We start from the raw sequence: 17,179 nt of genomic DNA on the forward strand, positions 1-17,179 counted from the left end.
TTTCCTGTCACTATCTGGATGGCCCAGGCACCACAAAGCCACATGATTAAGATGGGAGGAGCTTGGTCCCTGAATGACTCAGTGGAGCAGAGCACCCTTCACCCTGCCCTCTGCCACCTGCACTGGACTCCGACTTGGATGAATAAATCTTCACTGTTTGAAGCTACTGAGATTTTAGCCTATCTGGACTAACTACCTGGTGAAGGCAAGATCTGAAACCAAGTCCACCAAACTCCAAAGACCATTCTTTCTCGTTAAGCCTTCTTGCTACACAATACAGCAGAAATATAAAAGTTGAACTATAAAATATTATCTAATCTCACAGTTCACTTCTTCCCCATCCATGCTTCTCCTACGACCAAAATCTAGAATCCTAAAGATTTCAGAAGAAATTTAAAAATTTAGAACAAAATCAAGGAAGCAATCTACAAATATTGGTTGACTGCATACTACCTGCTGAGCAAGGAGAAACCCTTTTATCGTTCATACCAAGAAGGGTCCTCCCCACCTTCACCTGAGGCTCCATTCCATGGGTGTGGGGGCTATGAATTTGGAGGACATTGAGTACAGCCATGGCCATCATCAAAGCATGCAAAAGCCATCATGATTTGCCACTCACCACTGCATACCATCATCCCTATGCCAAGTCAAAGAGAGTTGAGTCAACATCGTACAAGCACAACACTCTGATCACGGCAAGAAGAAATGTATGTAATCAGTCAACCTTTCCTCCACAGGCAGTCAGTCTATCAAATATAAGTTAAGACTGACCAGTAGTTTGGGCATGATAGAATCAGCACAATCTGATTCTTTTTTTTTTTCTTTTTTAATTTTTTTTTTTAAGGTTTATTTATTTTTGAGACAGAGAGAGACAGCATGAACGAGGGAGGGTCAGAAAGAGGCAGACACAGAATCTGAAACAGGCTCCAGGCTCTGAGCTGTCAGCACAGAGCCCGACGCGGGGCTCGAACTCACAGTCTGTGAGATCGTGACCTGAGCCGAAGTCGGCCGCTTAACCGACTGAGCCACCCAGGCGCCCCATCACAATCTGATTCTTAAAAGAGAAGGAGACAAAGGATTATTGACGAGAAGGATTATTGGCAAGGAAGGAGTAAAAGGCTTTTAAATTTTCTATTGAGATAGGAAATCCTGCAAGTATAATTTTTGGGGGCTAGAAGACCTCCCCTGCTACCCACCTCTGACATCTCCCTCTCTACATTCTCTATATTCAAGGATTTGTCCTCGGTCTTAACACACTCTGTCTCTCTCCCTTAAAATGATGATCTCTCTAGAGAGAGATTATAACTCACAATTGTCTTATTAGTCAACTATATCTCCTTGTAATGCAGGACTTGGTGGGAACCAATATTTATTGAGCCCTTAATATATGCCCATTATAGTTCCAGGATCTTAAAAATCATGAGTACCTCCTATATAACATGGTCATAGTGCCTGCAGCAGTGAACCAGGGAATAGCAGGTACCTGCCTATGACCAGTCATTCCTGGCACAGCTGTGCTAGCCACCAGCATTCACGTGGCCCAACACTCCTGGGACACCTGGAGTACGTGACAACCTGTGTCCCACCAACAAGCACTGACAGACCTCAGAATCCTGCTGCCTGCTCAGCCCACCAGGGCTTCATCCACCCAGGATTGCCCCAACTCACTTAGGGCTCCAGCATCAGGCCTCCACTAGCTGCTTGAGAGGCTTGAAGTCATGACCTCTGCCCTGTGCTCTCCCAGATGGGATAGGGTGGAGATGGAGGGTAGGGTGGCAGGCAGGTATGGTCCCTTTCTTTTTAGCAACATGATTCTTATTGTTGATTCTCCCCTGGCTTAATGAGTTGTTTGGGGAGAATCTGATTTTATATTTGGGAAGAAGAAGAACAACGATTTTCAGTCTGAAAAAATTTAAAATACATTACTTTACTCAAGTTTCGTATTTTACAGATGGGCAAATTGAGACTCAGAGAAGCTTTGTAATGGTCCCTGGCCACAGGGCGCAGAAGTTAAGTTTGAGCTCAACTTTGTCTTTGATTCCAAAGTCCTTGCTCATAGCACTACGCCAGTGTTTCTTAAACTGGGCTGATCTTCGGAATCACCAAGGGAATAGTTAAAAATACACGTTCTTGGTCCTAAAATACAGATTCCTGAATCACTCTCCAGGGGCAGGGCTCAGCAATCTGTGTTTCCACACACCCCAGGTGCAGCTGAAGATGAGCCAAACTGGAGATACACTCCACTGTGCCTTGCAGTGGGAAAGAACAGAGGGCAAGTTGAGTGGGTACACCAAGGAAATGAGGGGAGAAGTGAATGGAAGGGTCTTCTGTGCTGTTGCCCAGGGCTGGCCCTGCCCAAACACTGGTGCCTGCCACTTAGTAGTTGAGATCCTAACATTGGACCAGGAGGACAATTAATGACATCAAGGAAAGGCCTTTCCAGTCAGCTGTTTTCCTTACATCTCTACTGTGGAAAGAGGATATCATGCCTGTGGAATTCAGCTGCAAAGAGTCATCTCCAGATCTATTTTTAAATTCTCCAGAAACGAAGAAAGAAAAGCCTGTAAAGGTTTGGAATGTGCTCATCATTTTCCTGATTCAGGAAAACTGCTTTGATTTAGTGCTCGTTGCTTGCAAGCCTGTGCTCACAGACAAATTGGCTGAGCGTGAGGTTTGTGGGCAATGGGGGAGTTTCAGCTGAAGGAGACTGAGTCACAGAGGAATCCAGATGGCAGGAGGGAGGGCTCCCCATCTCCCCCTTCTCTGAATCCTCCTTGTCTGTGCCCAGGGTCCAGAGCTTCCTCAGGCCTGGTGATCTGAGCACCTCCCCCAGAGCTCCTGATAAGAGACTTTGTGATGGTCCCTCAGGAGGCTTATATTTAATGGACCTGATAATCTGAGGGAAGAAGTTGTTTTAAAGAGGATTAAAATTGGGCTCTCTGCTCCTCTCTGCTCGACAGACAGCTGCATCTTCTGGTGCAGTGCCAGCCATGTTCCCAAGACACGATGGTGAAGGTCAGAGTAAATGGATTTGGCCATATTGGGCACCTGGTCACAAGGGCTGCTTTTAACTCTGGCAAAGTGGATATTGTCACCATCAGTGACTTCTTAATAGACCTTAGTTACATGGTCTTCATGTTCCAGTACGATTCCAGCCGCTGCAATTTCAATAGCACAGTCAAGGCTGAGAACAGGAAACTTGTCATCAATAGAAAGCCCATACACTTCTTCCAAGAATGAAATCCCACCAACATCAAATGGGGTGATGCTGGTGCTGAAGATGTTGTGTAGTCCACTGGGGTCTTTACCTCCACGAAGAAGGCTGGGGCTCGCTTGAAGGGTGAGGCCAAGAGGGTCATCATCTCTGCCCCTTCTGCTGATGCCCCCATGTTTGTGATGGGTATGAACCAGAGAAGTATGACAACTCACTCAAGATTTTCAGCAACGCCTCCTGCACCACCAATTGCTTGGCCCATCTGGCCAAGGTCATCCATGACAACGTTGGCATTGTGGAGCGACTCATGACCACAGTCCATGCCATCACTGCTACCCAAAAGACCACAGATGGCCCTTCTGGAAAACCGTGTGATGGCTGAGGGACTGCCCAGAACATCATCTCTGCTTCTACTGGTGCTGCCAATGCTGTAGGCAAGGTCATCCCTGAGTTGGTTGAATGGAAAGATCATGGAATGGCCTTCAGTGTCCCCAACCCCAATGTTGTGGATCTGACCTGCCACCTGGAGAAAGCTGCCAAATACAATCACATCTAGAAGGTGGTGATGCAGGCATCAGAGGACCCCCTCAAGGGCATCCTGGGGCACACCGAGGACCAGGTTGTCTCCTGCGACTTTAACGGTGGCACTGACTCTTCCACCTCTGATACTGGGGCTGGCATTCCCCTCAATGACCACTTTTTCAAGCTTGTTTCTTGGTATGATAGTGAATTTGGCTCTAGCAACTGAGTGGTGGACCTGATGGTCTACATGGCCTCTAAGGACTAAGAGCCCCCCCTGGACCACCAGCCCCAGTAAAAGCAATAGATGAGAAAGGTGCTCAGCTGCTGGGGAGTCTTTGCCCCAGTTCATCCCCAAACACAATGAGAATCTCCTAACCTCTACACAGTTTCCATCCCAGACTCCCCTGAAGAAGGGGAGGGAACTGGGGAGCCGTACCTTATCATGTACCATCAATAAAGTATACTGTACCCAACAAGAACAACAGCAACAGTTGATTAAAATTGCATAGTGATTGGATTTGAATATTAGAGTTGAGAGTTTAACTGATAAGAGAATGTTTCTTTTTAGATAATTGCAATAATGACCGTTGTTGAGTTTCTTTGCCCATGTTGAATGTGCACCGAGGGGAAGGGTTGAAGTATTTGAAAAGTCTAAATTGTAGTGGATGCAGGAAAAGACGTTTGATATTCCTTACGCGATGACCTCCTTTACTAAGTGTAAGGATAAATCCTACCCTGAAGCCTCCAGCAAAGAGATCACTTAGTACCAATTAAAATCCAGTCCATCACCTACCTCAACAGATCCTGTGGCTTTGCCCTCTCCAGATCCAGGAGCAGCCTGCCCGGGGCTCTCAGTGCTCACTGGTGTGGCATCAGGATTCAATTTCACCGCAATGCACATTGAAGGAGGTCAGCCCTGGCTGGGGGCATTGAGCACGTACATGCGTTTATGCTGTGTATGTGTGTGTGTGTGTGAGTACACACACACGCGCATGTGTGACTATGCACATGCACATCACTGGCTGGGAGCTCTCTTGCCCCAACCTTCCATTCATCCCAGACCTGGAATCTTGTGTTCAGGGATGTTGAGACTGATGCTGTGTGAGCTTGTGTTTGACTCATTTTATTTTTTTATTTTTTAAGCAAGCTTCATGCCCAGCACAGAGCCCAACATGGGGCTTGAACTCACAACCCCGAGACCAAGACCTGAGCTGAGATCAAGAGCAGGACGCTTAACAGCCTGAGCCACCCAGGTGCAACTGGAGGTCATTCAGATGACCAGAAGTTGTGCCTCAATATAACAGAACCAAGACGACTTGCTTCTCTCTGTCTAGCCAATTCAACCAGATGTAATTGGTGCCCCTACAGAGCCTCTGCTCCCATCACTACCCTCTCTTGGTGGCCCATCAGAGAAGACCCTGGCAGAGAAGCAGCTCCCGTACCTTATCATGTACCATCAATAAAGTATACTGTACCCAACAAGAATGACAGCAACAGTTGACTAACCACACAGCTCCCCAGCCCAGCTTCCTCACTGATACTGTTCCTTTCCAATGTCTGCTGTTTGTTTTTAACCATATCTATTTCCCTGAAGGTGTGAATAGCTAACCGCACTGCAAAGTTGGCTGACATAAACAGGTATCAGTGTTACAATGAAATTAAACTTACCCCACGGTCAAAAAGACTTGCAAAATGATATGAAACATCTAGGTATTACTTTGCCTTCTGGTAATTAATCCCGGTGGACATAAACAAGCCCAACCCTGCCTTCCCATGTACTGCATCTCCCAAACTGCAGGCTTAATAGAGGCTTTTCCAATTCTTAGATATTAGCTGGGCTGTCTGGCTTTGCGTTGGCTGGACACCATCCCATACTTTCTTTCCTATTGAAGGAGAATCTCCCAGTGTATAAGGTCTTGGTAGGTGGCTATGCTGGAGACCAAAAAGGCCAAGTGCCCCTCTATGCACCAGGTGTCCGTGTCATCGGCCCGATTCAGTACATGCCCCAAGACTTCAATGTTGAACAAGTGGCACAAAGTGCAGAGGCACTAGAATTCTTTCACAGTGATAAGGGGTCCAGAGCAGGCCGGCTAAAAAGCATTTATTGTGCTTCCTGCTTCTTTCGGCAGACTCACCCTGTACCTCTTTCCGATAAATTCCCTTTCTGATTGTTACAACCAGATGCTGTTTCTGTTTCTTGCTCCTAAAATCATTCCCGGTTGTGGCAGGCACTATCAGTAGCCCAGCCAACAGCTGCTCCACCCCTTTCTTGCTAATAGAACGCCAAGGTTTCATTTGCTCATATATCCACCTGTTCCAAGGGGATGGATCATGACTAGTCAATCCCATCCTCCTGTCCAGTGATTGGTCTAGACCTATGACCCAGTTCTGGCCAAAGAGACCCAAGAGGAAGCTGCTAGATGGAAGCTTCTGGGAAAGATTTCCCTGCTGGAAAGGCTGTGCCCCTCCCCCATTTCTTCCTGCTTGAGAAGGAAAGCTTGGAGCCCCTGTAGCCATCTGGCCACCATGAGGGGACATAGCAGAAGCCCCAAAGAAGGCATGGAAAGAGAAGATGGAAAGAGCCTGAGCCCTTCATGACCTCCTGGAGACACCACACCAATCCCAGAACCACCTTCCTGTATTCTGTGGATTTGCTAATGAGTCAGCCCCTGTCATTTAGTTCTTTATTCCAAGTATTGTGTTATTTGCAACTGAAACATTTACACATACTGATTCACTGAATCTCACTGTTTTCCCAAATAATTAATCACATATCATTGGAGCTAGAAGAGACCTGGGAGATCAGCTAGCTTTGAGTCACTTTTTAATAGAAGATGCTGAAGCAGATGTGGAGGCAGAACCAGAAGAAGAATGTGGGCCTCCTTAGTCCTACCCCATGGTGATTCCCCAACACCCTGAAGACTGAGCACCCAAGTCAGGGGCACTGGCCAACACCCATGGGGACAGATCCTGAATCCTGGCATCTGAGAGTTGTGGGCGAAGGGGCAAAAAAGAAGGGCAGAACGGGCTGGGCTTGGACAGGTCTGTGGCCAGAGACACCTGAGACATCAGAGCCTGAGGAAGGGCGAGATGTGTTTCCAGCTCTTTCTGTCAGGGCTCACGCGTGCACGCACAAACACACACACACACGTACACACTTTCGCCCTGGGTTCCACTTCCCAGCCTCTTGAGCCTCTGGAATCTCCTGTTTCCTCACTGGCCTGGCAGCAGGGTTCTCTTTTTGTGGTTTTGGTTGGTCTCATACCCTGTATTTTGGTCTACTTCACAATTTTTCTTGCCACTGTGCTTGGACCAAAGTCAGCTTGAAGAGACGCTAGAAATTAACTCTTGTATTCTGCCAATCTGCAAAAGAGTGAACCAGACCTAGTGGGGACATTGGTCATAGAAAGCCACCAGCTGGCAGAGATGCCATTGTGCTGTGATTTCTTCAGAGGCTTCAGGAAGAACACCCCCCCCCCACCCGCCGTCCCACAGCTGCCACCCCAAATCATGCTTCCTTTGCCTGGGAAAGCAGTGCTAAAGTTCCACCATTAGAGATACAGTGTAAATGTTCCTGGGAGACTCATCAAGGTGGATGTGTCTTTATGACCCTCTCAAGAGGGTAGACATTGAGAGGGATAAAAGTGGTATGATGGTTAATTCCATGTGTCAACCTGATGGGACTGCCCAGTGCCCAGATAGTTGGTCAAACATTGTTCTAGGTGTTTTGGGATGAGATGGACATTTAAATCGGTGGACTCTGAATACTATTGGGTGACCTCATCCAATCGTTGAAGTCCTAAATAGAATAAAAAGACCAGCCTCTCCTGAGCTAGAGAGAATTCTCCAGCCAACTGCCTTCAGTCTTCATCTGCAGTATTGGCTCTTCCTGGTTCTACCACAGACAGTCTTTGGACAGGAGCATGTGTATAGATTATAGATTATAGATTATAGATTATAGATTATAGATTATAGATTATATATACACATTCTATTAAATCCATTCCTCTGGAGACCTTGACTAATATAAGTGGACCAGGTTTATTGGTGGGTTGAGGGTAGCAACAAAAGATTCCTTTTGTTATGCAGGATAGTCTCTGCGAGTCTGTCCTGCTCGCAGGGCACACACAGGGGAGCAGGAGGGCAGTGGGGACAGTTGCATCCTTCCAAGGGAAAAAGTTAGGGGAGGGAGAGGGCAGGGAGGAGGGTGGTAGGTATGTCAGGCCATAGTGGAGGACCACAGCCATCAGGGTGAGGAGTGGACAGTCACCTATAGTAGTGGCCACTAAGGAGTCCCTAGAGGTTCTTGAGGAGGACAGTCGCATAATCCAAACACTAAATCTGATGGCTGTGGGAGGGATTGAATGAGGGGACTCAGGTCAGGGAGTCCCAGGGAAGACCCATGAAGGGCTGAGCCTGGGCATGGGGGCGATGGTAGACCGATCATGAGGAAGGAACAAAGTAGAATCCAAGTGGCCAAGTTCCCAAGGACACGATGGAGGGATGCTGGCTCCATGGAAGAAAACTAAAAAGTGAGGCCAGCGAGCTGGTTTGTAGGGAAGAACTACCGAGTACAAGGTGCTTGCAGGCCATCCAAGTGGAAATATTATTGCCATTATTATTGGCCAACATACACTAAGAACATACTGTCTACCAGGCAACATGTTAAGCCCTTCACATTCATTATCTCATTTATTCCTCACAGCCTCCCAATGGGAAATGTTATTATTATCCCCATTTTACAGATGAGAAAACTAACTCTCTGAGAAGTTAAGCCCTGGCCAAGTTCCCACAGCTAATAAGAACCCAGATTTCTTACGCCAAAACTTCTAACCACCTCTAAGCTCTGGCACTTGGGCAAGAGGCCAGAAGGTGGTCCATGGCCACAGACGACAAGAGGGGTCTTAGGAATATCTGGCACCTCCAAGGAAAGTTGGAGGAGGAAATGGACAGGAGAACTAATCTTTATTTAATACCCGTAGACAAGTCACTTAACTATCACCCTGTGTCACTTAGCCTTTAATCAGACCTCAAAGAGCCAATTTCCCCACTTAGCAGGATTGGTGTGGGGTCTGGGGTCGGTGGTGATGTCCCACTGACAGCTCACTAGCCACAGTGCAGAGTCACCGTCACCTGAGCACGAAGGAGACTCCTTCCACTCTCCAACTGAAATCCCCAGATTCTCTCTCTCTCTCTCTCTCTCTCTCTCTCTCTCTTTTCTCATCAGGAGTTCTTTTCTAGTTGTGAGTCAGGGACAAAACTTTGAAGCAAAATCTGGATAGCAGATGCAGCGGTGGGGAGCAGGTTTGAGGGTCGTTGTAGTTTTCAGTGATTCCTCGGGGCTTCAGAGATAGTCTGGGAGGGGGAGGCTTTGAGGAGACAAGAGAGCAGAGGTGACGGCCAGAGAAGAAGGGGAGACAGAGACAGAGAAATGGGGAAGGAAGACTCGAGGCAGCTGGGGCCACAGAAGCGTTTGCCCTCTCTCCATCCTCCCTCTTATCCATCAACGTCCCCACCCTGGGCTTCTGGACTCCCTTTTCATCTTCTAAAAGAAAAGAAACTTAAGAAAACACTGGAACTGGAACCAAACTGACCCCTTTTCCCTTAAAGCCCATCCCATAGCCGCGTCCCCCAGGCATAACCTTCAATGCCTCTTCCTTTCTCATCCACATCTCTGCAGGAGTCCAGAGCAGACCAGTTAGCCTCAGAAACTTCTCCATCAGGCCTTCCCTGTGACCCCATGAGAAAAGGGGTGAATCCCGGGCACCTGAAGGAAAGCTCCTACTTGCCTACCTTCACCCTCATTCATGGCCTGGCGAGGAGAAGCGGGGACGAATGGGAGGTAACCCACCTCAGTCCTTCCCGAGTGGAGTCCGTCTTCATCACCCAGGACCGTGTTCCCAGGGCCCAGCACACTCGGGGTTTCTGACAAGGATTTGTGGGACAGATGAACGAATGAACAAACGTGAAATGGAAGGTGCCAAGGGCAGAGGCTGCCGGATGGAGGAGCCTCCAGTCTCCCTGGCTGGCACAGCAGTGAGTCACATGGCTCTCCACACCTCCAAGGCAAAGCCCTGAAAACCATTAGCAAGCCACCTGCTCTGACTCCAGCCCAGCTTTCGTGCCCCGGCTGCAGGGTTCACATGCTGGGTGCCCGTCCCTTGGACCAGCGGCCTCGCCTCCGGTACCCAACACCCCCAGTCAGATCCAGTCTCAGACCTTCTGCTATAGTCCTATTTGGGCGAGGCTGTGGGGTAGAAGCTCCCAGCCAGCAGGCAGGGACTTGGGCTCACCGCCTGTGTACCCCCGGGGACAGGCTGACCGTCGGGACGGGGACGGACAGACTCACCGTAGGGACGGGGATGGATGTCAAAGGGGAAGAATGGCTCATTAGGTGCCAGCATCTTGAACACACAGCTGGCATTCAGGCCACACAGCAATTCTGGGAGGCAGGTCCTCCTCAGCCCGTTTTTGCAGAAAAGGAAATAAGCACAGGCAAAGAAATTGAGAGATTTTTTAAAGCCTGCCTAGCTATTTTGGCAGCAGAAACCTGGGGTTTGTTCAAACCAGCTCTTTTCTTCTAAAGGCCTTGTTCTTTCTACCAACCATAAGAACTCAATCTGGGAACCCTGGTGTCCTGGAGTCCAGGCAATCAGTGCCCCACCCCTCCCCCCTCCAGGCTGAGTCGGGGAGGGCAGCAGCTCCTTTTAGACCTCAAGGTGGCTCACTCACGTGTTGCTCAGACCGGGTCTCTGTGGCCTCTCGGATGCCGGGATGGGGAAAGGGGACTCCTTCTGAGACCCACAGGGCCTGGGTAGGGTCTGGATGCCAAGGTGGGGGGGGGGGGGAGAACTGCTGACTCTACCCCAAACCCCATAGGCCTCCTCCTCTTGCTGGGGCCTGGGGGCCCATAGCAAGCAGCCAGAGGTCAGGACACAACTCATGCTCTGGAAGTACCCAGCATCCCATGGGTGAGAAGAGAGAGAGAGAAAGTCAAAGAACCTGGCTAGGGGAGACCATTCGGCCCTTGACCCCAAACCGGGTGAGCACATGGGCCGGCGGACCCAGCCTCTACAAGCATGCTTGTGTGTCTGAGGGCAGCTGGGAAGGGCCCCGGGCATAGTCCAACCCCAGCTGAGTCTGTGCCTCGCCTCCCAGAGCTCTGAACCCCCGAGCAAGTCACCTCGCCTCTATGAGATGCCCTTCAGATGACAGCGCGGAGCCTCAGATGAGATGGTGAGTGCGAGTGAAGCACCGCCCAGCAAAGCACGTGAAAGAAATGAACAGAAGAAGACATTCAATTAACCTTTGTTACATGGAGCTGTTCTTATTACTAGCCGGGTGCAGGGTTTGCAACTTTCACTTAGTTGGATTCGGGTTAATACTCCCCCATATTTCCTCATTCTTCCTTTTAATGCATACCTGGGTGATTGGGGAATGGCAGTGAACGTTAACTGAGGGTCTACTATGTGCTAGATTAGCCTTTCTCCGAGTTTGGTTCCTGGACAGATTGTACCAACATCTCCAGAGATGCAAATTAGAAATGCAAATTCTTGAGCCTCACCCCAGAAAAACGGATTCAGAAACTCTGGGTGAGGCCCAATGACTAGTATTTCAGTAAGTTCTCTGCTGATGCTAATGCATGCTAAATCCACTGTTCTACATGTTTTACATGAGTACCCCAATTAATTCTAAAAAAAAAGCCTTCGGAGGTAGGAATTAATATCTCCGATTTGCAGATGAGAAACAAGGTTTGGTGAAGTTAGTACCTTGCCCCAGGTCCACACTATTTCCCTTTTTTCCTCGCTACGGCGATGCCTACGAGGAGTGGGACAGTTTTGTTCCAAGAGGGCCTCCTACGGGCAGGTGTGGGAGGCGGGAGTGACTGTGACGATGGAACGTTCTTCTGGGCTGAAGAATAGGACAGCCAGATACTTTCACATGGTGTGCAAGACCAACCAGACTGTTACCTTTTATGAAAAGAGGCAAATGTTTAGTGCTACGCCTGTCCTACTATCGAGCTGGCATTCAGAAGGCATCACTGCTAGTTTGCAGTGCACCCAGAGCACCTGCCATCTGCCAATCATGAGTGTCCGCAGCATTGAGACCTGTTGCAGTGACGGAGGACAACGACACCATCGATGACGTATTGAGCTCCTGCTGAAGACACTGCTCTAAGGGATTTGTAATTTAATCTCCACCCAGTGTTACTACACCCTCTTCCAGGTGACAAAATGGAGGTCAAGAGAGGCTTGGGGACAAAAGCTCACAATCAAGGGGGCAGGGGTCTGGCCTGCCCGGATCTAAGGATCATTCCTTCCATTATGCTTCCATTATGAGAAGGCAGTTCTCCGAGCCAGGCAGATCTTGGCACCCAGGCCCACTTCCCCCGTGGGCTCCCTGCACCAGGAGGAAGCCAGTGGGGGCCCACCAACGCAGGGGCGGAGAGCTCCGGGTACCCGAGCCAGAGGAGCCCAGGCGCGCCCCGTCCGCGGCCACAAGATGGCGCTGTGGTTCAGGAGACTCCGGGGCTGGCCTGACACCAGCTCCGAGGACCGGAGACCAGCACCCACCGGATCAGGCCGGCCCCAAGAGAGGGACCCCCAGGTCGCGGAAAACGGTCGTGGAGGAGACTCCCCTCTCCCTCCCGCTTCCGGCCGCGTTCGGGAAGCTAGACCCCTCGGGGCAGGGACTCCGCCGGGACTCCCAGGCAGGGCCCCCGGGGCGGGCTGAGCGGCTTCTCGCTCCCTCCCTCTGTCCCCCAGCGCCTCCCAGCCGCCGGCCGGGCCCAGCCCACTGCCCTCCCACGTTACACGTCATTTCAGCCCGCTCCCAAGGCGAGGATTTTAAATATTGCAAAACGAAGCCTCAGAAATGACCTCTTTGCAACTCAATACTGTTGCAATACTGTTGCATGGTAGCAGATGGTGACTCCACTTAATCATGGTGAGCACTGAGTAATGTATGAAATTGTCCGCTCACTAGGCTATACTCCTGAAACGAATACAAACCACATTGTATACCAACTCTACTTCGATCTTAAGAAAAATTGTTAATTACAATTCACATGATCTCTTCACCCTAAGGCACCCTCCGACTTTAAAACTCAGCCATCGAAGTTTTTTTCTTTATGTCAAAAATCAGTTACAAATAGGAGTCAGAGTCCCGGCGCCTGCTTTCCCAAAGTCTTTTCCCATCACTTAAGAAAAGCATGCACGGGTACGTTTGTGCACAGGCGCACTTGATGAGGCGGAACTCTGAGTTCGAATCCTGTATCTGCCATTCAAATTGTAGGGGCGCCTGGGTGGCTCAGCCGGTTGAGCATCAGACTTGGGCTCGGGTCATGATCTTGCGGCTTGTGGGTTGTGGCTTGTGAGTTCGAGCCCCCCCCCCCCCCCACCTCGGGCTCTGTGATGACAGCTCAGAGCCTGGAGCCTGCTTCATAGTCTGGGTCTCTCTCTCTCTCTCTGCCCCTCCGCCTCTCATGCTGCCTCTCTCTGTCTCTCAAAAATAAATAAACATTAAAAAAAAAAAAAAAAAAAAAGAAGACATATAAAATTGTGTGCCGCCAGGCGGAGCTCTTTCATCTCCTGAACCTCACTTTTCTCGTAGATGAAATGGGAGTAATTCTAGTACCCACCTCACGGACTGCTGGAAAAATTAAATATATGTAAGCCAGGGAGCATAGCGCTTGACATGTAGTAAGTGCTCAGTAAATGTTACCATTGGTATTTCTTTTCCACTAATCTTACTGGTGTGTTCTTATTGCTGGCGTGCACCAGTCATCTGGCATTTCGTCCAGGCAGCCTTGGGTTTGGGGCTGACTTCATCTAGGATATCTGATGGCCAGAGGGCTGTCTTGTATCTCTGTGTTCAGAAGGCCCAGCACTGGCCCCGGGCCTGATACACAGTAATTAAAGCGGGTCATAGCGGATCGCCGCAAACCACAGCCTCTGGCTACGGTTCTTCCTCCATCTTGTCTTCTCCAGGTGGTGGGTGCTTGCGTGGACCTGCCATTACAATTGCTGAGTGACCACCCCCCTTCTCTGCCGTGGGGCAAGTGGTGTCCAATTTTGAGTGATAAGAGCTAGAGCTTTTTACTCACCTCTAGGCCACGGAGCCCCTTCTGCTTCCCAGGGCAGGGGGGATGTCTAGGGTAGGTAGGGGATGGCGGCAAAGCCCCGTGTTGATTCGACTCACTACTGGAGAGACCATGTGTTCCATATAAAGGCCTGCTAAGGCAGGGGGAGGACCCTGGCTCTAGAACCTCGGCCGGATTAGCGTGGAACTGTTGCCTCTGCTGTGCATGGTCACACAGGTGAACAAGCCAGTGCAGAGATATTTACATCTGGAGTTCTTTGGGGCTTCTATTTCTGTCCTTCCTGACTTCTCCATTTCTAAGAGCTGGGTGCTCCCTCACCATCTCCCTGTCTTGCACAAACCAGTGCCTGCAAAAAAAGGCTTTACTGACGATGCACAAGCAGTCCACGTGTGTTGACTGATTACCTGGCAAACAGGCTCTGAGACCTCAGCCAAGATCTTTAAACAAGCTGCCACCGGCTCATTAGATTCCATCAGAGGGCCCTGCTGAAGCTGTTCAGTGATCACTCCTTGTCACTAAAAAAGCTAACTGCATATGCAAATGCAAATAACAGTGTTGGAGGTGGGAGGTGGGAGGTGGGGGGTGGGGTAACCTGGGGTGGAAAGGGCTTCTGGTTCATTTAGGAAAGCTTCCTGGTCGGCAGGGAGGGGGCGGTGCTGTTGAAGCCGTAATTGAAACGGATGCTGTTTGACAAAATGAGAAAAGGGTGTGGTTTTAGGCCATAACCCATCCTTTCCTGGTTCAGGTCCTCACTTGAGTCATTCCAGAGTTCCCCTGCCAGCCACTGGGAAGGTTCCAGTGTGTGACATCTCTCAGGAAGCTAGCTCAGTTTCCTAGAAAACATCACCCACAGAGATGTACCACCTCTACCCCCCAAATCTTTCTTAGAAATCCTACCTGCAGCTAGGAATGAATGGATCAGAGGTCAGGGATTAAGCAGTAACCAGATACTGGGTTTGGGGTGCCCTGGTAATAGTAATCTGGTTTCTGGTCAGGGCCTCCTGCTCTCTGGGGGAGGACACAGGACAAATGTGAGCTGAGCCCGGCAGTGGGGGGCGCTGTCTGGGGGGTTCTCAGACGACCCCACCTCCCGCTCAGCTGGCAGAGTGAGGCTGGCACGGCCAGCTGCTCTCTGAAGTCCTCGCCTTCCTGCTTTCCTCTTGGGACTTTGAGAAGGAAATCTAAAGCGTGTGTTTCTGATTCATTACTGTGAACTCATCAAGTTGCTGTTTGGTGAGAGTCCTTGGATGTTTCGGAAAGAGCTTTGGGTTTGGTTTCATTTGTTTTTGTAGCGCTTTTCCTTTGAAATAGGAAGTCCGTCTTTGCCAAGAATAAAATGAAAAACTAGATTTGAGGTTGGCTCAGAGCATAAGAAGAAATCTAGATTTTTTTTTTCCTTTTGTTTCTCTACTTTTGACTGTGCGATACTAAATAAGTAATAGCTAACGTTTAATCTTGTAAACTGGGTCATATTATTGTCATTGCCAATCTACAAATAAGAAAACTAAACGCAGAAGACTTAAGTGAATTGCCCAAGTCTGCCAAACCAGGAAATGGTGGCCTTACACACCTGCATAGTGCCAAGGGCCCATAATACTTCAGGGGGCACTTACAAAAATGTTTTAATTTTTTTTAATCAGATTAAAAAAATGAATTTTTAGGTATAAAGAAAATGTTTTATTTTTCTTTTTTTTTAAGTGGGTTCCATGCCCAACGTGGGGCTTGAACTTAGAACCCTGAGATTGAGAGTCATATGCTCTACTGACTAAGCCAGCCAGGCACCCCTAAAGAAAATGTCTTAATACATTATATTACTATGTTTGTCTTTATACCAACGTCACCATATAGGTTGTAATTATTTGAGAAGCAGACACTGAGTTAGGTACCGGGCAGAATTAGGAAAGAACAGTAGCTGTTACTGGTGGAACTGCCCTAGTGTGGGCTGATCACTGTGTGCAAAGCGACTCAGACGCCACCTTGTTCCTTTGGGGGGGACGGGGGCGGGGGGTGGGGGAGGGAGGGAGCCAGGCCCGCATCCGAATACACAGAAGCCTAAGAGTGACAAAATGCTACAGGGTTTGCACGGGATGGATCAGAAGAGGCTTCATGAAGGAGCTGGGTTCTGAGGAACGAGAGTTAAACATGAAAGGAGAGAAAGGGGAAAGTGGGAGCATTTGGAGGAACAGGGAATTCAGTGTATGGGGAAACTGAGGCAGCCGATAGGTTGTGATGATCGTCAGTTAAAATTCAGTTCCGAAACTACTTTCAAATGCTTTCTTATACATTTCACATCCAGGACTCATTTAATTATTAAACTCCATCAGTAGCACTTAAGGCCTAATTGTTACTTAAACTCACAAATGATTATCTTATATAATAGAAGGGTAAACGGACTTTTGTTTTTGTTCATAGTGCCTTCCTATTGGATATTAACCCATATTCATTCTTTAGCAGTTAGTGCCCACCAGTAGTTAGCAAATTGCCCTAAAGGTCCTAAGAAACCATCTTACTTCCTTTTTTTTTGTATCAAACTGTCATACTAAGCATTGCAGAGTTTCTATGGAGCAGACTGGTGGTTTGTAAACAGGGCTCCTCAGAGCTAGAGCTTGGTAAATATGCCTGGAACTGGGGGCTTGGGATCTTTCTCACGGCTTTAATCTGAATATTAGATAGATAGATATAGATAGATAGATAGATAGATAGATACTGTAAAAACTTCAAGAAAGCTAAATAAGGACTCCAGGAACTAGTATGTTTATTCTCTGCCTATTCCAAGAACACCCCAAGGTGACTTATGAAAATAGATATGACACAGCAAGGTTTTTTTTTTTCTTTTTTTTCTTTTTTAAGTAAAGAAGGAAATGGAAAGAAGGAAAATCATTCTAGGAAAAGTCAGATGTCACCACGGTAAGGTTCAGGCCCCAATCCTGAAACTGAGGGGCTGCCCCACGGGTTAGGAAGTGCAGGCTGCTGTTGACAGATGTGGTCCCCCAAAGGGTCATGTAGACACAGCCATTCTCTATCTGCGGAACAAGGAGATGTCATCCTGGGCACGGCCCTGAGCTCCCTGCTCCTAGAATACGAGTAAGAGGAAGTATTTGACCTTGGACAGGCTGGTGCCCTCCTCTCTCCCGGCTGCCAACCTTATCCTCTCCTTCCCTGCAGAGCCACAGACCTGTCGGAGGGCTCTGCCCGCCCACCTGGCTGTCCTCAGTCCTCTGGCCACAACCCCCTCCTGATACTACCCTACACATGCCAGTCACCCCCTCTAAATGATCAGAGAGTGACAAAACCCAGGTTTGCACATCCAAGGACCTCTGCTAAATAGGAATAGCTACCAT

General features: G+C 48.9%; 1 pseudogene; it reads left to right on the plus strand.

Moving 5' to 3' along the window:
* Positions 1 to 2,940: 2,940 nt before the first annotated feature.
* On the plus strand, positions 2,941 to 4,001 carry LOC123586448 (annotated as a pseudogene).
* The last annotated feature ends 13,178 nt before the right edge of the window (positions 4,002 to 17,179 follow it).

This window comes from Leopardus geoffroyi, chromosome C3 (assembly GCF_018350155.1).
Source record: "Leopardus geoffroyi isolate Oge1 chromosome C3, O.geoffroyi_Oge1_pat1.0, whole genome shotgun sequence".
Classification (NCBI taxonomy): Eukaryota; Metazoa; Chordata; class Mammalia; order Carnivora; family Felidae; genus Leopardus; species Leopardus geoffroyi.